Consider the following 21,352-nt stretch of genomic DNA (forward strand, 5'->3'; position numbering starts at 1 on the left):
TATTGTATAATGGTTGATCGCAGCTTTGCACCGTGCTATTGTTGCCTATATCAGACATACTTACAGGTTCTGGGCTCTTCCAAGAGTTTGGTGCAGTTTCAAGGACAAATGTCTTAAGGAAGTCTTTCTACTGTGCAGCAGTGATCCTAGCTCTGATCTCATTACATGAGCAAAGTGCTACAGCTGACAATATAAAGGAAACTTCCTGCGTGAAGAAGAAATCTTGGAAAGTCTCAGGGTTAAAAAGGCTGCTTAAATGTGCTGCTTGATTTGCTCCCTAGTTGTGTATACACAGTAGCAGCTGATCTCTGTTTGCAGCCCTGCAGAAAGAAACCTTTGCTGAAAACCAATGGCATCACATTTCAGTGGAGCTACTGCCAGGCTCTGGAGAGCAAAGTAACCTTTGACAACTTCACCCAGTTTGAATCACCGGGGTTTTGCAGCATGTCCTGCAGGACTTTTGAAACTGTGTATTTTACTGTATTATTTTTATTAACACCACTCTGAAATCCTGCATCCTAGGCAGCTGTGACACAAGCAGAAGTCTCTCACTGTAATAGGAGGTTTTGACTGTGTCACGACTGTGGACTGCAGAATTCGCCACAATATATTTTGCTTTGTCTTGATGGTGGCATTTGCATATGAGAAGCTGCTAGGTGTGCTCAACAGCATTTTCTGCCTTAGAATTGCTAAATTAAGTGCAATAGACATCCCATGTATCCTAAATTCATCCCAAGCCTGTCTTGCATCATTCACACGCTTCTCAGTGTGGTTTTTGGTTGTTTGGGGTTATTTTTTTCTGATACAAACCAAGATTTTTGAAGTGAGGGCAGGGAGAGGGCTAGTTCTTTCATTTAATATCTTATCTAGAGCCTTTTATCATGGGCATTGTTGGACTAAAACCGTGGAGCACAACATCCCAAATTTGTCAAAGTTTGGTATTCTGACAAAAGTCCTGGTGTGACTCCAAGTATCTGTTAGTGTTCCCTTAGATCCTCCCTCAGCCCTCCAGAACCAGCCAGGGATGGGCAGAACCTGCATCAGCTTCTGCAGTTCTTACTGCTGTCCAAGTAAACTAATAAGACCAGAAAAGCAACATTTAAAAATAATCCTTCTGCTAGTGCTATTTCAAGTCTTAAACAGGGAAGCAATACTCTGAACACAATCTCACATTTGATGTTTAAGAATTATCAATAATTAATTTGGATTTAGTTGTTTCACCATTTAGCCCAGGGTGATTCTCCAACAAGTAACTGTAAATATATGGGCCATACATTTCTCTGGCACATGGTCAGAGCATGACCGCAGAACTTGCACCCTGCTTTCCAAACAGGGCCTACCTCTCTCTACAAGGATAACCAGCAAATTTCAGAAACAGAATCTGGAGGAGTCCCTTATAAAAGTGCACCACTGCAGAGTTTGGTCAGGAGGAGTTAAAGGTTTTTTCCCAGGCATTTGCAGGATAGATTATTCACCACCCTCTTCTCCCCTCAGGCACTATGACTATTCTAGCTACTAGTATATTGCGTGTTATTTCTTTAATATTTTGAACTTTATTTCAAAGGGCAGAAACCAAAACTGACAGTACATCAAGACAGTATGCTCTGTGATTCAAACAGCAAAATAATTGAGGTCCGGTGCATACACAACATCTGAGTGCGCGTACGCACGTTGCACACGCACACACACTCCCCCTCATAAGCACAAACATAAGGGTGTGTGGTTCAAAGATATTCATAGTTCAAGTCCTCATCTCCTTTCAATTAAAAGCAGTGAGAAGCAGCAAAATCTGATTAGTAAAACATTAAAAATATTTTTTGTAAAAGGTAGGCACTGTTTATAACAGGGTAACCACACTGATTCAACATGCACTTCCACCCATATTTGACCAAATCTGCCTTTCTCCTCTGGGAGAAGGATCCTGTCCACCCCTGGACAACATCACATTAGAGAAATGAAAGCATGTGGTGGCACCAGCAGGATTAATATTGCTCTTATCCCTAGAGAGACAGTACAAGGGAGGGAATTGAAATCCTGGCTATGACACTGGAGTCACTGACTGGCTGCTTCACCTCCAACACTTCACCTCACCTTTCTGGGCCTGAACTGACACCATCACATTTCATGTGTGTTGCAAAAGCAGTTTCTGTGCCTCTGTTGCCCAAGATGCAAGACTGGGATTGCGTGTCGGAGAAGGGTAAAGGACTAAAACCTGAGGTTGTGCATCCAGCTCCCAGCTGTGCCACAGAAAGGGCTGTGACCTTGGACCGCCTGCTCTCTGTGCTCCAGTGCCCAGCCTGCTGCTCAGACTCCACATCCCTCCCTCTGAACCCTTGCCCACCTGGTCTCCTTTGACTGAAATATGGCAGGCGATGGGTTTTTTTTCTGTTCAGAATTCAGTGCAAAGTAAAGAAAGCTCTTTTTGTCTGGTAGAACTCAAGACACTAATTTAAGACAATTAAAAAACAAATCCCTGTGGAAGCAGGAATTTCAGTGAATGAAGCTTCCTCCTCAGGAGCCTCTAAATACCCTAGCATCTGTGTAGAAAGGCTTACTTCAGAACATAGCACATGAGCAGTAATCTGAGTGTATTCAACAGCCCTACCTCACAAAGTCAAACTGGCACTTGTCAAAGCTGGAGGTAGACTCCTCTTCTCCTTACCTCTCCCCTATAATCATGTCCCTCCATCACAGGGACAGTATGAATCCAGGGACATATCTCCTTCACCTCCCTTCTTTTGTGAAAGTATACGCAGATCTTGATCATGGGATAGACTTGAATTGCCAAATCTTTCACCTCCCAGTCTTCCCAGTCCACCTTAACATGTGACACATATTCCCTTTTACCTCCTTTCTGTTTTCCTAATTGAATTTTGGTTTCACACAATTGTATCTGGCAGGGAGCATACTAACAATTCAAAGTCCATTTTCCAGCCTTTAGAAGACAGGATAAAGTAGCCTGGCTGCGAAGAAGAAACTGCAAAAAAACACTTGGAGAGGATGAAGAACTGGGTGAGAAATTAAGAAGGTCAAGCCAATCTTGATCTTACTTTGTATCAGAAGCTATATGTCTCCATCCCTCCTCCACCTGTGACTAGTGGAAAGGATGGCTCCTAGAAAACTATCCCATTACCTGCTCTCCTGAAGTCTAAACTAGTAGTAGGTGGCCGAGATGGGCCATGCTCTGCCTTCCTGACATCCACCAGTTGTAACTATTTAGAAAGCTTCTTGTTTAATTCATGCAGGTCTTAAAATTCAAAGACATCATCAAGAGGAAGTCATTCAGTGCTAATACTACAAACAAGTAAAAGAAAGCAATGTCTCAGCTTTAGCTTCAGTCTCAGGGTATTTGTTGCATATTTTTAAACCCTGTTTCCAGGAGTTGAGTAATAAAATACCAGCTTTCTCTTTTAAAAATAAATTCCTGGCTCTTGTAATAATGGAGGAAAGTAACCACAATAAAACAGAAATCCAGCAGCAGCACAGGGACACTTTTAAAAGTCAAACCTTTTAGCTAGTCTCAAAATATTCCATAAGCAGTATCAGTTTTAATTATCAATCTCTGAACCCAACAGGAGTACAGAGAGTGATGAGAGATACACCTGAAAGCTCCTCAAAGGTCAGACTCCAAGAAACACATACTACCTGTTTTGTTCAGACACCTAAGATTTTGCTTAAATATTAAGTCTGACACTCTGTTCTACACAGATCCTGAATGTGTCCTATCCCCAGTCCACCCATGTACACATTCACTGTGACTACTGGCTTTTCTTTTAAACATCTTAATACATTTGACTCCGTATTAACATATGTAACACTCTTCTCACCTTCACACACTGAGTGGCTATGCTCTCCTCATTGAAATTCCTCCATAAAAGTAACTTCTCCTTTTTAATCTCTTAAGGCTTTAAACCAAAACTAACACAATCATCACGAAATCTGTATGCCTAAACCAGCCGTTGTTCCCATTAGCAGCTCTGTACTACCTGATCATTCAGGATTCTCCTTCCTGTTGTATTTACTATGCTTATGTTTTGTGTTATGTGTGCAAATAAAGCTGTTGGGTTTTCATATTGTTCTTGTCTTTTATTTGTTCTCTCAAGTATCCAGAGGACTTTGAAACCTATATTGGTAAGTTATAACATAGATGTAAATATCACCATGGAGGCACCACAATAAATTTGGCGTTTGGAGTAATTCATTCAAGGTGTCTAGGTCCAATTTAAATTCTCTCCCACTTTTAACCAGATGAACTTAAATGAAGGTGTACCACTTCATGCTACACTGGTAATCCACCCTAACTAGGAAATAAATTTTCAGTGATTAAGTTGAATTGTTCGTACAAAATGCCAGCTTCAGCTTTTCACCCATACAAAATAGCTTGGAAAATATATACTGCATGTGTTTATTATAGCTACAGTTGCTATGAACATCTATAACTCTCCAACAATTTCTTTGATTTATGTTCAAAAACATACAGGGCATGAAATGATGCCTGCAACCTTACATTTCCCTCAAGAACATTGTGGGGAGAAGATATATTCCGAAACATCATGTTAGATTCCTTGTTATGTCTCTTTTTTAAAATAAATGTATGATAATCAATTACACATGCTTCAAAGCAACTGCCACTAGATTCCCCAACAGAAAAGCTGTTTGAGAAAAGTTCCATTTTCTTTCCCCTAATGGTTCAGTTATAATAAGAGATCTTGCTCAGTTATTAAAGGGGGGAAAAAAATTGTATTATAAAGGATAGGCTCTGCTCAACTTGTACATGCATGCACAGGTCTGTGCTTGCCTAGACTTGACTTAGAATGAGATTTTCAGAGAAGTAACATCTCCACTGATCAACATACTAACAAAAGCATGTGTGTGTGAAGATCTTGCACCTAATCTCCTTGTCGAATATGCTTGCGGTAATCCAACTGATGTCAAGAGAATGACACAGTTGATAAGCTAATGTATCAGACTCAACTTTCCTTTCAACCTCAATATGCAAAACATTCATTTAAGAAGTCCACCCAGATGTAGCTTCCACTAGAACAGAAACCTGCAGATGTTTACAGGAATATCAATTAAGCTGAATGGGAGCCCTGCCATTAACGGCGGTGCAATGTAAGTGTGGACTTTGCAGATCTGCCTGAATTCCATGCAGAGGAAGCACATGTTTTCTCCAGAGTACTGAGCTTGAATGATTATATGCCATTAACAGGTGAGCATAATATGGACAATGCCTCCACAATCTCATGTCTCTGTCACAGGGACATAGGCAACATCCTTGGGCAGCATCCTTGCCCACGGTGGGGAGACTGAAGTAGCTGGTAATGCCTGCAGCACACCAGCATCCAGCATAGAAAAGGTCAAGATTTCTTTTTTTAACCCCGCACCAGGAAGTTTGTGCTGCCTGCACTCCAAACTGGGAGCTCCTGTGGCCCTCATTCTGGGCTTTCAATACCTTGAGTTGTACCCAAAAACTAGGCAGTTGCCAAACAATATAGAAAACTGGACTGGATGGGGCAAGCCCCTCTAAGGAGGACTGACACCTACTGGCACTGAGTTTCAAGTGAATGTGAAGTAATCTCCATCTGAGACTTGTTCCAAATAAAGCATACCCCGTTCATCCCTCCAAGTGTGCAAAATTTGTGTGCCGAATATGGAAACAGAAATAAATTCACTCATTCTAGCCAGTTGTGTCTTGTTTTGAATCTAACCATCAAAGACCAAAAATTCACAGGAAAGGAAATGTTGGCTTGCACCCCTTTTGAACCGCAGTGCTATTTTATCCATTACTAATGAAGCCTTGGAGGAGGAGGGGAGATTACAGGACGTGCATGCCTATTGCCCAAGCAGTCCCAGCCAGATAGCATCAACAGTTGTTCTCCTATTTTCACAGTGGGAAATAAGCAGGTACTAGCTGTATAGGAATAATCAGGAGGAATCTAGGTCAAAAATCAAAGCAAGACTGCTTTGTCCATTTGACAAAACTCACATGCAAACACAATACCCATCTAAAAACAAAGAACTTACTCGTAACAGTTATTTATCTGAAGATTGTTAAACATGCATGCAAACGTCGGCCTACCTTGAGTAAAAGACACAATTCCTTTCCTGTGACTTTTGAAAAGGCATTCAAAATCAATATAAAATTGCAATATTGGGAAATTTTATAATCATTATTTCAAAAAGGCAGACTTGAAAGGGTCTCTTGTTCATGGGTAAATCTTCAGTTAGTTTTTCTAGTACCAGTGGTTCAATCGAAAGATTCGCCAACTGCCCCCTGGAGAAAACTGAAGATCTGCATTTAAATGGAGATGTAGTATTTCCAAATGCACAGTACCTGCAAGGCAGATACTGTCAAGGTTTCTTAGTGAGTGGATCTCAAATAGTATTAGGTACATTTCAGCACTGTAACTATCCCCATTTCATAGGACTAGGGCTATTTCCATATCATTTTTCTGTGTGCATGCTTTGTAATGTTTGTCCTGATATGTCAAAATTAAACCTCCATCCACAACAAAGCCCTCATAAACCAACTAAAAGGAATTAGAACCTTCTGTATAATTTTCTGATATGGACAATGAAGAGTGTATTAGATAGCTTGACTAGAAATCTTAAATAATTGAAAACTCTGATGACTTAATAGAGTAGTAAGCTTGGTTTACAATGCAGTCAATTTAGAGTCATAAAAACACTGTGTAAAAATTTTATCTTGTGGTTGACCATTACGTATCCTATTCATTATTCCAAAGTATTTCAACAGCATTTTCCTTCATCAGTGTGGCTGCTGGCATTTAGCACCCACTCACTAAATGCACGTGATTTTCCTGGAACAGCTTTAGGAAAAAAAAATAATCAGCAGATCATTACAAAACTGTTCCTTGTTACAATATGCATCTTCTCACATTCTGACTTGAACTGACTTCATGTGCAGCAAGATACGTCATAAACTGCCAGGACTGAAATACAGTAAGTCAAAAACATACATGTGAAGTTAAAAAGACCGGCGTAACTACCTGATCTTGACACATCAGAGAACCCAATAAATAACATATAAACCAAAATAAAATAAAATATCAAATCTCGTGAATGCTTTGTTGTTAATGTGCAGGGGTTCAAAGAGCAGTGTTCCTCTTAGGAAAACATCTTAATTTTCCTATCAGAAAATTATCCTAACCATCCAGAAAAGTTTTTGTGAGTATCCAAGGAAGACAGAGAGAAGGTTTAGAGTGCTAAAGACACTCGTGATGGGTTTCAGACACGTAGGCATTAGTCCAGGCAGCCTCTCACTAAAATGCATGTTGCAATTGAAATGTCCCTGTAAACAAGGTTACTGCGAACAGCCCAAGATATCCTTCTCAGCAACACCTTCACCAGGAGCCCTTCAGCTGTCTACTTAGTTTGTTATACCTTATCTCACAGTTCTGACATCCTAATGCTGATTCAAATTCAGGATTCAAAATGAAAGATGAAATATCTCTAAGATCACTTAATATTGAAATACCACTGCAGTAATAAGTGGTGCCAGGCTTGAGATAGGGATATAGTACTCTAGTGGTAACCTTTTAATTTTTGACAAAATACTGTGGAATAACTGTGATGCTGCACACACAGTTAATGCAATTGATTTGTTTTCCTTATTTTGATAATGAGGACACTGAAATGTCATGTTTACCTTTTCCTATCCCCAGCACATTTTAAACTGTAAGGTCCTCATAAGAGGAGACTTGCCAGATTCCTGTACAGGCATGCAATCCCTCGCACCACAGGCAACCTCCACCCAGCACACAGACCCATGGCCACCCTGATGGTCTCAAGACAAGGAAGATCATAACCAAATGAGCTGCTTCGTCATTCTAAGTCTTTGGCTAGTTTCAGTGGAAATGCAACCCATGCACCTATGTATAATCTAATGTAGGTTATACCGTAAACTATTCCCATTCTGAAAGCGAGGGTAGGTATGCTACACCAGAACATTTTGTTGTCTGAAATAAAGCAGGGAAGTTAACACCAAAATGTATTGGGCAAGTTTTACACTTTATATTTGAGACAGGGTGGCTAATAAATGCCTGAAACTTCAGTGGTTTTACCCAAAGGGCATTCAGATTCCCTTCCTGGCCACAAAGAAAGATAGGTTGAAGTATGAGTGTTGTCTGTTTTTCTGTTGGTTTGTTTGCTGTTAGATTCTCCTTAAGAGTAGGAAAAATAAATGGGGGGGGGGGGGGGGGGGGAGAAGAAATTACTGGAGAAGAACCTAAGCTGCTCAGTCTCTACCTACCATTCACCTTCATTCTCCTCTCTTTTATATTCTACTCATTTTTACTTGCCTCACCCATTATTTAGTCATCTTCTAAATGTAGTCCTCTCCTCTTTGATATCACGAGAAACATATTAACCAGAACAAGTACTCGCGAGTGCTTCCCCTGCAGCCCTTCAAAACGTACCTCCAGACCTCTCTCTCCTTCATAGCATTAATTCCCAGGGAAAAGAAAAAAAAAAAAAATTAAAATAAGGAGGGGGGACGCCAAATAAAAATCCTAGCAGCCAGGTCCCATTCAGACTCCCATGTGCAACCACTTCTCCAAACCCCCGCCTTGCCCGGAGCTGGGAGGGTGAGGTGTCAAAATGAGCAAGCAGCACGCTGACTTTTAGCACTTTCCTTCACCCTTCCTAATTTTGGGTGCGAGCAGCCCCGCTGCCTTTGTGTGTGTGTCCCCAGCGTCCGCCTGCCCGGCCATGGGTCTGTCCACTGGGCCAGGGGCAGAGTACAGCCCGTCCCGTCGCCGCTCCAGCCCGCCGGGCACAACCATAAGGAAACAGCCCGCAGGAGCGATGCCCCTCTGCCCGCCTCCCACCGGGCCTGCTTGGCTCCCGCGAACCGCTCGCCTAAGTGTTTCAGAAGGAGAGAGAGCGGGGGAGGGACGGGGACGAGGACGGGCCCCCCACCACCCGACGGCTTCTCCCCGCCGCTGCCCGGGCCGTGCCGCAACCAGGACACTTGGGGGCTACCGAAAGGGCAGCGCGGGGTGGGGGCGGGTGGGGAAAGGAGAGGGGAAACAGAGGGAGGGGGAGCAGCGCTACACGGGTAGCCGTCACGACATTCCCACGCGCCCCGACACCGGCTTAGAGTCCAGTCCCCTTTTCCCGCTCCCAACCGCCAAAGTCACCCCGGGACCCCGGCCCCAAACTCTTGCTGGCTAAAGCCTTGTCACTTCCCCGGCACTCCTGACCCTGGACAAGGGGGAGGAGGACAAAACCCTACTGTGGTAGGATCTGCCCGCAGGAAAAAAAAAAAAAAAAAAAGAAAAAAAAATTTAAAAAATCATTCTCCCCCCCTCCCCCCAGGGCCAATAATTTCAGATAATTGTCCGAGAGGCGAGAACCACAGAACCCCGGGTGGCCGGTGCTGTTGTGCGGCTTTTCACGAAGCTGGTTTTCTTTGGGGGAATGACTCTGAGCAAGTGCAATTGGCAAGGTCTGAAGGTGGAATGGGGGGGGGGGGGGTGGGGGGGGAACGCTTCTGGCAGCGGCTCGTCTCCAAGCAAAAACATGCCCCCGATGCAATGTCAGCTCGCAGAGGTGCGGGGTGGGGAGGAGGGGGCTCGCTTTACCTGGTCAGCTCAGAATCGCAGGCAGGTTAATCAGGTGAGTCGTCGGGGATTTTAAAGAAGCCGAAGCCGGTTTCTTTGCTAGGAAAGTCTACAACACCATGCAGGGACATTGCAAAATCTTTACACACGCCTCCTTTAACTGGGCTCCCGCGACCTCCGCCGGCGAGGGGGGAGCCGCCAGCGGGCGGCAGGCCGCACGGCGCCGGGGCAGCGGGGCGGGAGGCGCGGGGGGGTGGCGGCGACAGCGGTCGCGGCCCGGCGGGCGGTGAGCGGCGGCGGGTGGGCGGTGGCGTCCCCGACACCCGCGGCCCCGGGCACGGCTGCGTCCCCGGGCCTCCCTGCCGCCTTGGTAGCGCCGGTCCGCACTCGGCCTGACCCGGGACGTCACGCCGCCTGTCTGTTTTCTCAATGATAACTTGGCAGGAGAAGGGGGAAGCGGCCGGGTTTTTCCTGGGCTCGTTACCGGGTACGTGCACGTTTCTTTTGCATGCGGATTTTTCCCCCCCCCCTTTTTTTTTTTTTTTTTTTTTTTTTTTTTTTTTGTTAGCGAAATAATAAAAAGCCGGGACAGGAAATCCGGGGCGCGGCGGGGGCTGCCGCCCCGCGATGGTGGCGGCCGCTTTGCCGACGGGCGCGGGGGAGCGGCGGCGCGGCCGAGGGGAGCAGGCATGCGTTCATCATTGTGTCTTTCATTTTACCTTCAGGGTGACATTCAGTGCCAGGCGAGCCTCGCCGGTCACCGCCAAGTCCCACCTGGAAAAACAAAACAAAACAAAAGCCCACCAAACCCAGCGAAAGAAAGCCCCCACCAGCTACCGAAAATGGGGGTGCCACCGCCCTCGGCAGCCCGGATGCGGGTGGCCCAGGCCTACCGGCGGCGGACGGGACAGCTCGCCCAGGGGACGCGGGGACACACACAGAGGCACGCAACACGCCACCAAACGCCAGCAGGCCATTTGCTGGGCCTCCGCGGGCCAGCACGGGGGGTGGGGGACACCACAGATAATTAAAATCAATTAAAAAAAAAAAAAAGAAAAAGAAAGAAACACCACAAAAACGGAGGGAGGGGGAAGGAAGGGGGTGCGGAGAAAGCAGCAGCCAAAATGCAAGAGGAAAGCAGGCGAGGAGCAACGCTGCTGGCGGTTGCAGCCGCCGCACCCCCGCTGCCGTGCAGGCCCAGCGCCGCGCCCACCCCCCATCTCCTGCCAGCCTCTGCAGGGGAAGGCGGGGACGGGGGACACCCCCCATGCACAGACTGCTGTGGCACCAGGGTGAACTTGGGGGGCCGTGAGGCAGGAGGGAGGCACAGCGGCAGTGTGGCGATTCGCTAAACACAATGGCGTCCCTGCCAAGGAGAGCGCAAGAGTCCCGCAGACCCTGGCAGGATTTAACCGCGGGTGTTTGAACCATCGTTCTCTAGCTCTGCTGCTAGGGCTGCGGAACAGCTACTTCTGAAAGCTGGACGTTTTACGGTAAAACAGACAGACCTGCAGCCAGCCCCGAAGTCAGCGTGACCAGTGTGCACACTATGAGCAACGTTAGGAGTAGTGGTAAGGTCTGGCAAACCACATGCATTTTCTTTCCTTGATTTTTGTAAATCGAGGTAAAATCCTGAACGTCTGCGTGAATGGACCCCTGACCATTCACACAGACATTCAGGATTTTGTACATGTTGGACTCAACGCACGTGCAAAAGTATTTCCAGGAATAGGCCTCGTTTAACAAAACGTCCATGGTAGCTCATACTGAAGTACCTTTGTAACTAAAGATCAGCTGTTACCTGCACAGGGTTAATATTCCACAACACCACCACGGTGACCACAGAGCATCCCAGCAGCACCCAAAGTCAAGTTTACCTCTTCTATGTTGCTGCTTTGCCCCTCTTTTAATAAAAAGTTACAATGTTGCCCATACACGTGGAACTAGTGCAGTGGATACATGTAGCAGGGCTGAAACCAAGTCAATTTCTGCCCCGACTCTGTTCAGTCTAAACATTAGCATTAACACTTTCATTTTCCTCAATTAGATACAATAAAAGGGAACATTGCCTTTGCTTAATATTGCTACTAATCAGGTTTTGCTATTCCAGTTTTTATAAGGGAGAAGTTAGTGCACCTTTTGTGTTCCTGGAGGACTCTGTGCTCTCATCAGCATCTTATTTTAAACGGTGTGATACTCTGTTGCAACTGGAAAAAGAGTTGGGGACAAAGGGTCCTTCTCAGAACGTAGTACTGCCTAAGTATCGCTGTAAGGAGTCTTTGTTGGGGTTTGTTTGCTTTGGGTTTTTGTTTGGGTTCTTTGGTTCGTGTTTTTGGTTTTGGTGGTTCTGTTGTTTTGGTTGTTTGGTGTTTTTTTTCCAACCCAAGCTACTCGAGATGCTTTCTGGCATAGCTAGAAAGACAAGTTTGTTTCATGTTTCTGTTTCGGAATTGTTTTGAACTGCTTTTAGGCTAAAGTCTTACCTGTCTTGACTATACTGTCTCAGCAGAGGACAGAGTACATTACTGAAGCAGCTTTTTGGTAGACTTGAAAAGCACTGTGTACAGCTTGATTGTTGTCAGTATTTTGCCATTCATTTTTAAGTGAGGCTCTTCTGATTGATGTGGGGAATTTTTTTGACAGGATGAAGTGTATGACATAACTACCTGAGATGCTACTTCTAATTATTCCATACCTCAGCTAACAGGGAGATTTTTACTTGTGATTGTTACACTTTTAAAAGTGAATAAGTTAATCAAATTGCTATTTTTGGAATGCACTTAAAGGAACATTAAAATGCATTAATTTCATTAAAATAAATTAGTAGATAGGCAACAAAACAAGTATTAGGCAAATAAGCAAGATCTCACCTATGGAGCGACATTCAGCCCTTGTGAAATCAACCAAAGCTGCGCATGTCTCCAGTATATTTAATTTGGCTTCCACAGCCACACAGCTGACACTTTTATTTGGTTGTCAGAGGTGTGTATATTAAAAATGTGGGAGCCATACTGCTTCTTCAATGTGATTAACCTCCAAAGTAGTTGAAGTCTCCCGTTTTCTGTTTAGCTCGGCTGCATATGCAATTTTTGGTGTTGAATGTACACCAGAGATGTGGAGAGGCATTCCCAAGCCCAGTATTAGTCTAAGGGACATGAGGTGTATCTGAAGTGAGGGTGTGAGGAAATGGATTTCAGCAAAGGCTGTTCACAACCAGCTGCATATATGCTTCAGTTATTAGGCTGTACTGAAGTGTCTGCTACCATCTTTCATTACTGCTGTTATTCATGCCAGTGAGAGTAAAGGAAAGGTTGGTACGTCTATAATCACACATTAATTTGCTATGTAGATATATCCTAAGAGCCTCTCAGCTCAGGAAAATTATGCTGGAATAAGGTCAGATGTGAATGTAAAGCAGAACTGTGCTCAGATACCTTATTCATTCTGGAATGACCAAGTTGTTTCCTGGTTTCACTTAAGCCACTTTCAAAGTGGATTAAGATAATTCAAGAAAGTGAATTCTGATGCTGGCATAGGATTTGTCTACACATGGTTTTAGCTGGAGATAATTACTGCAGTGTACCTAAGTAAGTGTTTTGGAGTAATTTGATGTGCAGACAAATCCAAAGTCCCAGAGGTGAAAGCAACAAAAATTTAGATTTTCTGTATAACATGAGGTTAATTTAGCCTAATGTTTGTCCTACTTTTTTCCCCTTGTGAAGCATATTTAATTCATTAAACCAAACCACCACAACAGCTATGTATTTACGGTCAATTGCAGGATAGCAATGCCTTGCACACTCCACTGAAAGGAAACAATGTAACCAGTGTGCTTCTCAACTGCCTTGGAGTGGACAACATTTTCTTTACTGTACAAAGTAGCAGTTTCTCAACTGTAAACATTTTGAGTGAATTTCATAAACAAGAGGAAAACAAACACCAAAGCTCTTCTCCCTCTTCTTAAACACTCACGACCCTTTTAACGTTTGACTGCATGCCATTCAAAGCAATGGCACACATGCTTATTCAGCAGTATTAGTTCCTGAGTGAGAAGCCTCTCAGACTTGCACAGAGGGGTTTGCAGAACAACAGGGCCTTCAGAAGGCACCTTAAAAACAGAGAGCTAATTTATAGTTTGCTTTCAGAGATCCAAATTAGGAAGAACCTCCTGAAACTCAGGCAGGTCCAGTGCTGATCAGGTGTGTTGTAACACTACTGGCCTACAAGAGACTTACTAAAATGATCAGAGGACATGATAGAAGCTGGCAGCTTGTGGCTTGGACAGATTCATTCTGAAATGGGTGAAGAACTGGCTGGAGGGCCAAGCCCAGAGAGTGGTGGTGAATGGTGCCACATCCAGTTGGCAGCCAGGCACTAGCGGTGTCCCCCAGGGATCGGTGCTGGGCCCAATCCTGTTCAATATCTTTACTGATGATCTGGACAAGGGGATAGAGTCCATCATCAGTAAGTTTGCAGATGACACCAAGCTAGGGGTGGGTGTTGATCTATTGGAGGGTAGGAGGGCCCTGCAGAGTGCCCTTATCAGCGTGGATAGGTGGGCAGAGGCCAATGGGATGAGATAGAATAAGGCTAAGTGCAGGATTCTACACTTTGGCCAGAGCAACCCCAAGCAGGCTGGGGACAGAGTGGCTGGAGAGCAGCCAGGCAGAAAGGGACTTGGGGGTGCTGGTAGATATGTGGCTGAACATGAACCAGCAGTGTGCCCAGCAATGGCATCCTGGCCTGTATCAGGAATAGTGTGGCCAGCAGGAGCAGGGAAGTCATTCTGCCCCTGCACTCAGCACTGGTCAGGCCACACCTTGTGTCCTGTGTCCAGTTCTGGGCCCTCAGTTTAGGAAAGATGTTGAGTTGCTGGATACATGTCTAGAGAAGGGTGGTGAAACTGATGAGGGGTCTGGAATACAAGTCCTATGAGGAGAGGCTGAGGGAGCTGGGGATGTCTAGCCTGCAGAAGAGGAGGATCAGGGGAGAGCTCATTGCTGTCTACAACTACCTGAAGGGACGCTGTAGCCAGGTGGGGGTCGGTCAGTTCTCCCAGGTAACCAGCACCAGAACAAGAGGTCACAGTCTCAAGTTATGCCAGGGGAGCTTCAGGCTGGATATTAGGAAGAAGTTCTTCACAGAGAGTGAGTTGCCATTGGAATAGGCTGCCCAGAGAGGTGGTGGAGTCTCCATCCCTGTAGATCTTCAGGAAAAGCCTAGATGGATGGGCCTGGGTGATAGGTTGGTCTGGATGATCTTGGAGGTCTCTTCCAACCTGGTTGATTCTATGATATTTTTTTGCAACTTTATGCCAAGTAGAAAGTTTGTCAAATGTCATTTGGTCTCTTTGTGCTCAGAAGACCTCAGAAAAGAGGTGACTCTCTGACAGGGATTAAGACTCCTAAACTTTAAACGTAAGGTTGGTTGTTGGGGATTTTTTTTTTTTAAGAAGAAAACACACAGCTAGATGAGAAAGAAATCATGTAAGCTCAGCTAGTGAAGCAGTCAATTATTATTATTATTTTAAGCATAATATAAAAGCTAGATGGTACAAACTGCTGACCCTTTAAACGCAGGCAATGGAGAAGCCAATAACAGCTATATAAGCAAAAAAACCCTGAGTCCTACTTTGTGTGGAAGGCTCTAGTGTGGGGTGGCAGAGAGTACCCAGAGATCTTTCCTTGCACAGACAAAGTAGCCTCACTACTCCATGGAATATGCAGTGATGGCCCAGGTAGCATTCTCATTCCTAAAGTCAATTTGTGGTTATCAGCATGGCTTTGCTCTCCTATGCCAGCCCAGGCTGAGGATACAGAGAATGGATTTTATATAAGCCTCCTTCACCCTGAATCTGCGTATTTTAAGAATTGACTAAAACATGGATAAACATAAAACAAACAAAAAAAAAAATTCTTGAATTCTCTCATCCTGGATAACTTCAACCATGAAGGAGTTGGGGCTGTTCAGTCTGCAGAAGAGAAGGCTCCGAGGTGACCTAATTGTGGCCTTCCAGTATCTGAAGGAGGCCTACAGGAAGGCTGGGGAAGGACTTCTCAGGATCTCAGGTAGTGATAGGACTAGGGGGAATGGAAAAAAGCTAGAGGTGGGGAGATTCAGGCTAGATGTGAGGAGGAGGTTCTTCACCATGAGAGTGGTGAAACCCTGGAATGTGTTGTCCAGGGAGGTGGTCGAGGCCCTGTCCCTGGGGGTGTTTAAGAGCAGGCTGGATGAGGCTCTGGCCAGCCTGATCTAGTGTGGGGTGTCCCTGCTCATGGCAGGGGGGTTGGAACTAGATGATCCTTGTGGTCCCTTCCAACCCTGAATGAAACTATGAAACTATGAAACTATGGGTCTAGACTTGATATTAAGGCTCAAACTAGACTAGGACTAGAACGCAATGATTGTTTTGGACTATAGAAAAGGATGCTTGATCTGAAATCCCACTTGTATAAGCAGATTGATTAGACTGTTTTACCCTCTGCTTCCACTGAGAGGTCTCTGAGTGTTGGAGCCACCTGCAGTGGTAGGGTATCCCATCTCTCCCCTACTCCTGGCATTACAGGGAAATTACTCATCCAGTGAAGAAGGTGTTTTTTAAATTTCTGAGCTGATGGCACAACAGGCACAAGAGGAAGTCTCAGCACACAGCCAATGCAGTGAAATGAAGGATCCTCTATGGGAATTGGTTAGTAGTGCCAATGTTTAATATTTGTCATAACAACCACCGACTGTTTTGGTTTTTGTTCTAACAATGTGAATTATGCATTAAACATTAATACAAGCGAGTGTACTTTTCTTTTGATCTTCAAGCATAATCATTTCTAATGAGAGTTTATACATGAGCATTGAAACAAATCCCTGAGTCATGTGAATTTACATTGGTTTTACTCTGTGGGAAAGATATCCCACATGGGTTACTCATGTCTGCAAACCATAACATACTTGTAAATCAGAAGGGAAAAATGAGCATGCATTTGGCTGTTGGAACATAAGTATCTGCATGTACACTTTTGCCTGGCACGTTCACAGTAACACAACATAAAAATGTTAATTTATCAGAGAACAGGATTTGGGGGGGAACCCTCACCTAATATGAGATCCAAGTCTACTCAGAATTAGCAAGCTTACCTCTTAGCTTCTGCAGTCTGGCTTCTAACAAGAACTGAAGCTAGCATCAGAGGAATTTCAGCTAACTCTAAGAAGTAGTAAAGGGATTAGAATTTGGCTTGCTTGATACAGACAAAAGTTGCCAAACTGCCATCAGCAAGTAATAATATTGCAAATACGTAGCAGACAAACTGTACAGTGCTAAGTGGCACCTTTCCAAATGCCCTTGACAACCAGATGCACTGCAAGGCTGACCCAGTCTGGACCAACTCTAGAACCTGCTTGGCCATATCTGATATCTGCTGCTCTCATTTTAACATCACTCACAAACACTGCATTCCATGAAAATATAAACACTACAGCTTGTGTAACTGCCAAGACAGTTATTTCAAATACAAACAGAATTTAAGTCCTTTCACACACTACACAAATATTAAAATAACCAACTATTAACAGCCTGCACTTAAGCAACTGCGCTGTATGTGCAAAGTACGTGCAACATACCAGGGAAAGTACAGACAAAAACCAATGTGTGATGTGCCTAATTCCTGGGTATATGGGCACTGACAACAAGATTTCCAAAATGCCTCTTGCCTTTCCAAAAGAGATCTCAAAACCAAACCTTGTGGAAGAAGAATGGCTGCCAAGAACGTGTTATGTTTAATGGCAGATCAGTTCTATCCATGATTCAGGTCATATCTCAGGAATTCTCAAAAGCCCATTAATGTCTTTTATTCTTAATGCATGTGCTAAAGTACTCCTAGAAGCCAGACATCCACAACTACCCCACATAATTCAGTGTTCTCACAGGAGGCTGCAGTCCTGCTGCCTTCTACTTCTTTTCTCTGGCTTGAATAACCTTAAATGCTGATGGTAGTCCTTCAAAAAGAGGAGCAGAAGACTACATCTAGAACAGTTTATAGATGGAAGAGGAAACGTGAAACCCTTTATGCCCAAGCTTGAATTCTCTAACTGTGGTGTTTTTAAAACAAGAGAGGAACTGACACAATTGTAGTTGAGAAGAGAGCACCTGTATATCTTTGTTATGGGATCCCAACACTGTTTGGAATGTAAGTCTTCCCTGAAGCTGCAGAACTTCTCCTGCATATTAAGTCAAAAACCGAATAGGTCAATATCAAATCATAAAAAAGATTAATAGGGCAATATCAGATCTTAAATAATTTTGGACTGCAGGAACTCAACTCCATCCTTCCCCTGCTTGAAGAACATTAACATTATCCAGCTTTAAAAGTTCAGTGAGCCTTCTGACTTTTCAAAATGCGTCAGTACATCCCCAGGCACACAGGAAAAGCTGTACTTGCAAAGATGTGATAGATAGAGGTAGAAAATGGTGTATGGAAGCGTGTAGAGAGGACTTTCTTAGCATCAGTCAGGGTGACAAAGCCTGTTGGACCACAAGTTCCCACATTGCGTTCACACCCTGGAATGCTTGTTGAAAACGTTCCTCTGTGCTTTGGCTCATTTGGTGTACATTAAAGATGCTGGTTTCTAGAGCCCTAATTGAAATGTGCTGATACTGAACTCATCCTTCCTCTTATACCAGTGGGCCTCTAGCAGGTGGCCAAGAGGCCAATGGGAAGGAGAGGACATCCATTTTAATCCAGTGCATGATGGAAAATTATGATAAACGTGACAAGATCTTATCCCACAGACCAATGCATTTACTTATATTGAACTGCTCAATCCAAGTCAGAATCCTGAATTCCATTACTTATATATGAATTTCATGGTATGGGAAGTTGTCTTCAGCAATTAGCTGGTCAAAGCCACAAACTAGAAACAGGCAGATAGGCAAGGTTTCATGGAATCTGTGGAGTTATACCAGCTTATACTAGCTGGGGATCTGATCTTCAATGTCCAATAAAAAAATGGGACATTGCATCTTTTCCATGATATTTTGGTCATATTATACACCAATGGCAATAAAAGAAGAAATTATAAACATTTATTTAGCCAAGACAGAAGCAGAACCAACATGAAATCTTTAGCAATGAATTCCTACAACCACATTATTATGTAGTATTTCGGCATTGGAGCCATCTGGATTGCTGCTTAATTTTATGACAGCAAGGTAAGCTCTTTTTTATGCTTCCATCTTTTCAGCTGCCATTAGGGCTGCAACCTTCTCATCCTCCTCATGAGCTAATCTCCCAGTATCACCCCAGGGAGAGGGAGTGAAGTTACACCATGAGCGTTTTTCCATGGGCGGATGTCTACATGTGAAGAGAAACAATTGAATTTTAATGACAATTTTGAGACTCTTGCAGTTAATTTCTGGGCAGCGCAGAAATTAGTGGGTCATGTTGCCGCCAGGACCTGCGTGCTCTCCTCTGCTGCTGATCTTAGCAGGATTACAGGTGCTCAGCTTTTTACAGAAGTCCTAAAATACCAGGTCCTTCTCTTGTGCCACAGAAGGCGTGAGAGACCTGCTGCCTTCAGGCCCAAGCAAGTTGTCCCTCTGTTGATGCAAAGCAATTTCTACAAAAATTAAGGTAACTGCTTCAGATAGAGACTATGAGAGATGTGTTCTCATTAGGTATTTATAGCATAATAGCATTGTTCAGGATACGAAGGTAAATTTGTTAAGTGCTGTACAAAACATCTCATCAGATAAATTTCCTGCATCCAAAGCTGTACAAAAATGATTGCGGAGGGAGCATGGCAAACAACAGGATATCCTGGGAAGAAAGTACACCAGTAATTGCACCAAAGGCAGCCAGCTACAGAGGCTTTTCCTTCATGCAGGGTAATGCTAATTCTGCCAAGGAGGCGAGTTGTTTATTTCCTTTTTAGCTATGACATTTCCACTGCATTACTGAATCATGATTTCTTAATAGCTTACAAGTATCAACTTTACAAAGCTTTAGAAACCTTGTCACATCTAAGGCAATATGTAACAATTCATCCAAATATCTGTACAAATAACCTTATAGGTTGGGGGAGGGGGGGGGGGGGTGTCTTTTGTGTTTTGTTGAGTTTTATTTTTAGTAAGTTTAGTAAATGAGGGATAATTTTTTGTTTCATTTTTGTCTGCTTTGAAAATTCAGGGAGGAATATAAAGGACAGTCCCCAAATATGTATATATCTACTTGTAGCTAATGAAATGGAAAATAAAAGATGCTTCAATATGGTGCCAGTCATTTAACCCACCGTGTAGCTGGATGGCAGAGTTTCAACCATCTTCACCAAAACAAGGAGACCCACTGCAGTGGGTCTTTTTAATCTTGGGCTCGAGAATCATAGCCCCAAATAGGTCAGAAAAAGGATCAGCCTTCCCTGTGTTACCCCTCTGGTAAAATGGCAGCTCTAACCAAAAAAATGAGAAAAAAGGCAAGAAAAGAGGACAGATGTAGCCACCTGGCATTGCCTTCTTGCACAGAAAGAAGCAAGCAGGGGAGGAGGGAGCCGGTGCCCAGCCAGGTGTGGCAGGACTCACAAGCCAGTCTGCTGAGCTGCAGTGTGTCCTCCCAACACACTTGTGTGATGGAAGGCATGGGGAAATAATGTCAGGGAATTGCTTCCCTTGCAAACACCTCTGCATTCTCATTTGCCTTCTCCCATGAGATGCCTAAGGATGCCTCCTATTTGGATTAAAGTTTTCAGCCTGGTTAGATTAGTGTCTGTGTTCACCAGCACAATCTAGGGCATACATAAAACATCATTTTGGAGTTCTCTTACACTGAAGCCAGTTCTCATCTTAGTTAGAAGAGAATTAAGAGGAAACTGGCAGGGAGACTGATATCACCGACTTGGATATCAAACCAGTTTTACGAACATTATTCTTTCTATATGCTACCCATAGTTTAGTTGTATGCACTGTTTTCTCTATCCACTTTTTTCAATGTGTGTAATAATACTTAGGGCATTTTTTTTTATGCTGTACTATTGTATACTACATTGCAGATCATTACATGAAAGCAATTTTACAAGTTGGGAGACTTCACCATAATGTTTTGCCGCTCTATTTCTGCAGAGCAGTAGAGCCATTAGCTCATGAACACCCCATCTGAGTCCTTCTAGAGCCATCCTGAGAGCTTCAGTGACCTTTATTCTAGGCCTTCTAAGTTTATCAGGTTTGCAAGCAACCTGAATAGCCACAGACAGCCCCTGCTCCTAGCCCTTGGAAACATGGGTGTTAGCTAAGACTATGGGAAAAGAAAAACATGGCCACAATCAGCAATCAATTATTTTAACAGACGTTAATATAAAAGTATATTCCTTACCCTTACTTGTTGCAGCCATATGCACAGTAAGATACTTGATTTTGCCTAAACCTTCTTCTTCCCTCACACCCCCCCCGTGCTTTTTTTTGTGTGCAAATAGTGAGTTTTAAAGAGATTAGTGTATTAATTTCCAGTTGTTAGGAGACTGTTGCTCTGCATTCCTACCTGTGTGGACAGGATTTTACATTGTTGTCTATGTTACCAGGGCAATATAAGACCCAGAATTAACATCCAGGAACACTTTCTTCTGTTCCAGAAGTATATGCTGCTTCTTGGGATAATTCTTTAGCAAGGAGCCAAATTAAAATGACTTTTCACTATTTTCCACTACACCTCATTTTTTCTCTCTTGGCTTTGTGTTACTGTAGAGGATGTACAACGTGGGATGCCAGTTTTCCTCTCCATGGCCTC

General features: G+C 43.9%; 1 protein-coding gene across 6 annotated transcripts in view; it reads right to left on the reverse strand.

Moving 5' to 3' along the window:
• The window catches only part of ESRRG (estrogen related receptor gamma), a 412,693-nt gene that overhangs the window by 381,855 nt on the left and 9,486 nt on the right, over window positions 1–21,352 (reverse strand). For 4 of the 6 annotated variants that reach the window (XM_068153479.1, XM_068153477.1, XM_068153476.1 and 1 more), the window contains exon 1: window positions 9,609–10,318. The exons of the other annotated variants lie outside the window; for them this stretch is intronic. The gene's annotated coding sequence lies outside the window, so the exon portion shown is untranslated. Of the gene's footprint in view, window positions 1–9,608; window positions 10,319–21,352 lie in introns of those variants that run through there. 6 annotated transcript variants of the gene reach the window in all.

This window comes from Melanerpes formicivorus, unplaced genomic scaffold, assembly GCF_026170545.1.
Source record: "Melanerpes formicivorus ecotype bairdi unplaced genomic scaffold, bMelFor1.0.p_v2 SCAF_26, whole genome shotgun sequence".
NCBI classification, from domain to species: domain Eukaryota; kingdom Metazoa; phylum Chordata; class Aves; order Piciformes; family Picidae; genus Melanerpes; species Melanerpes formicivorus.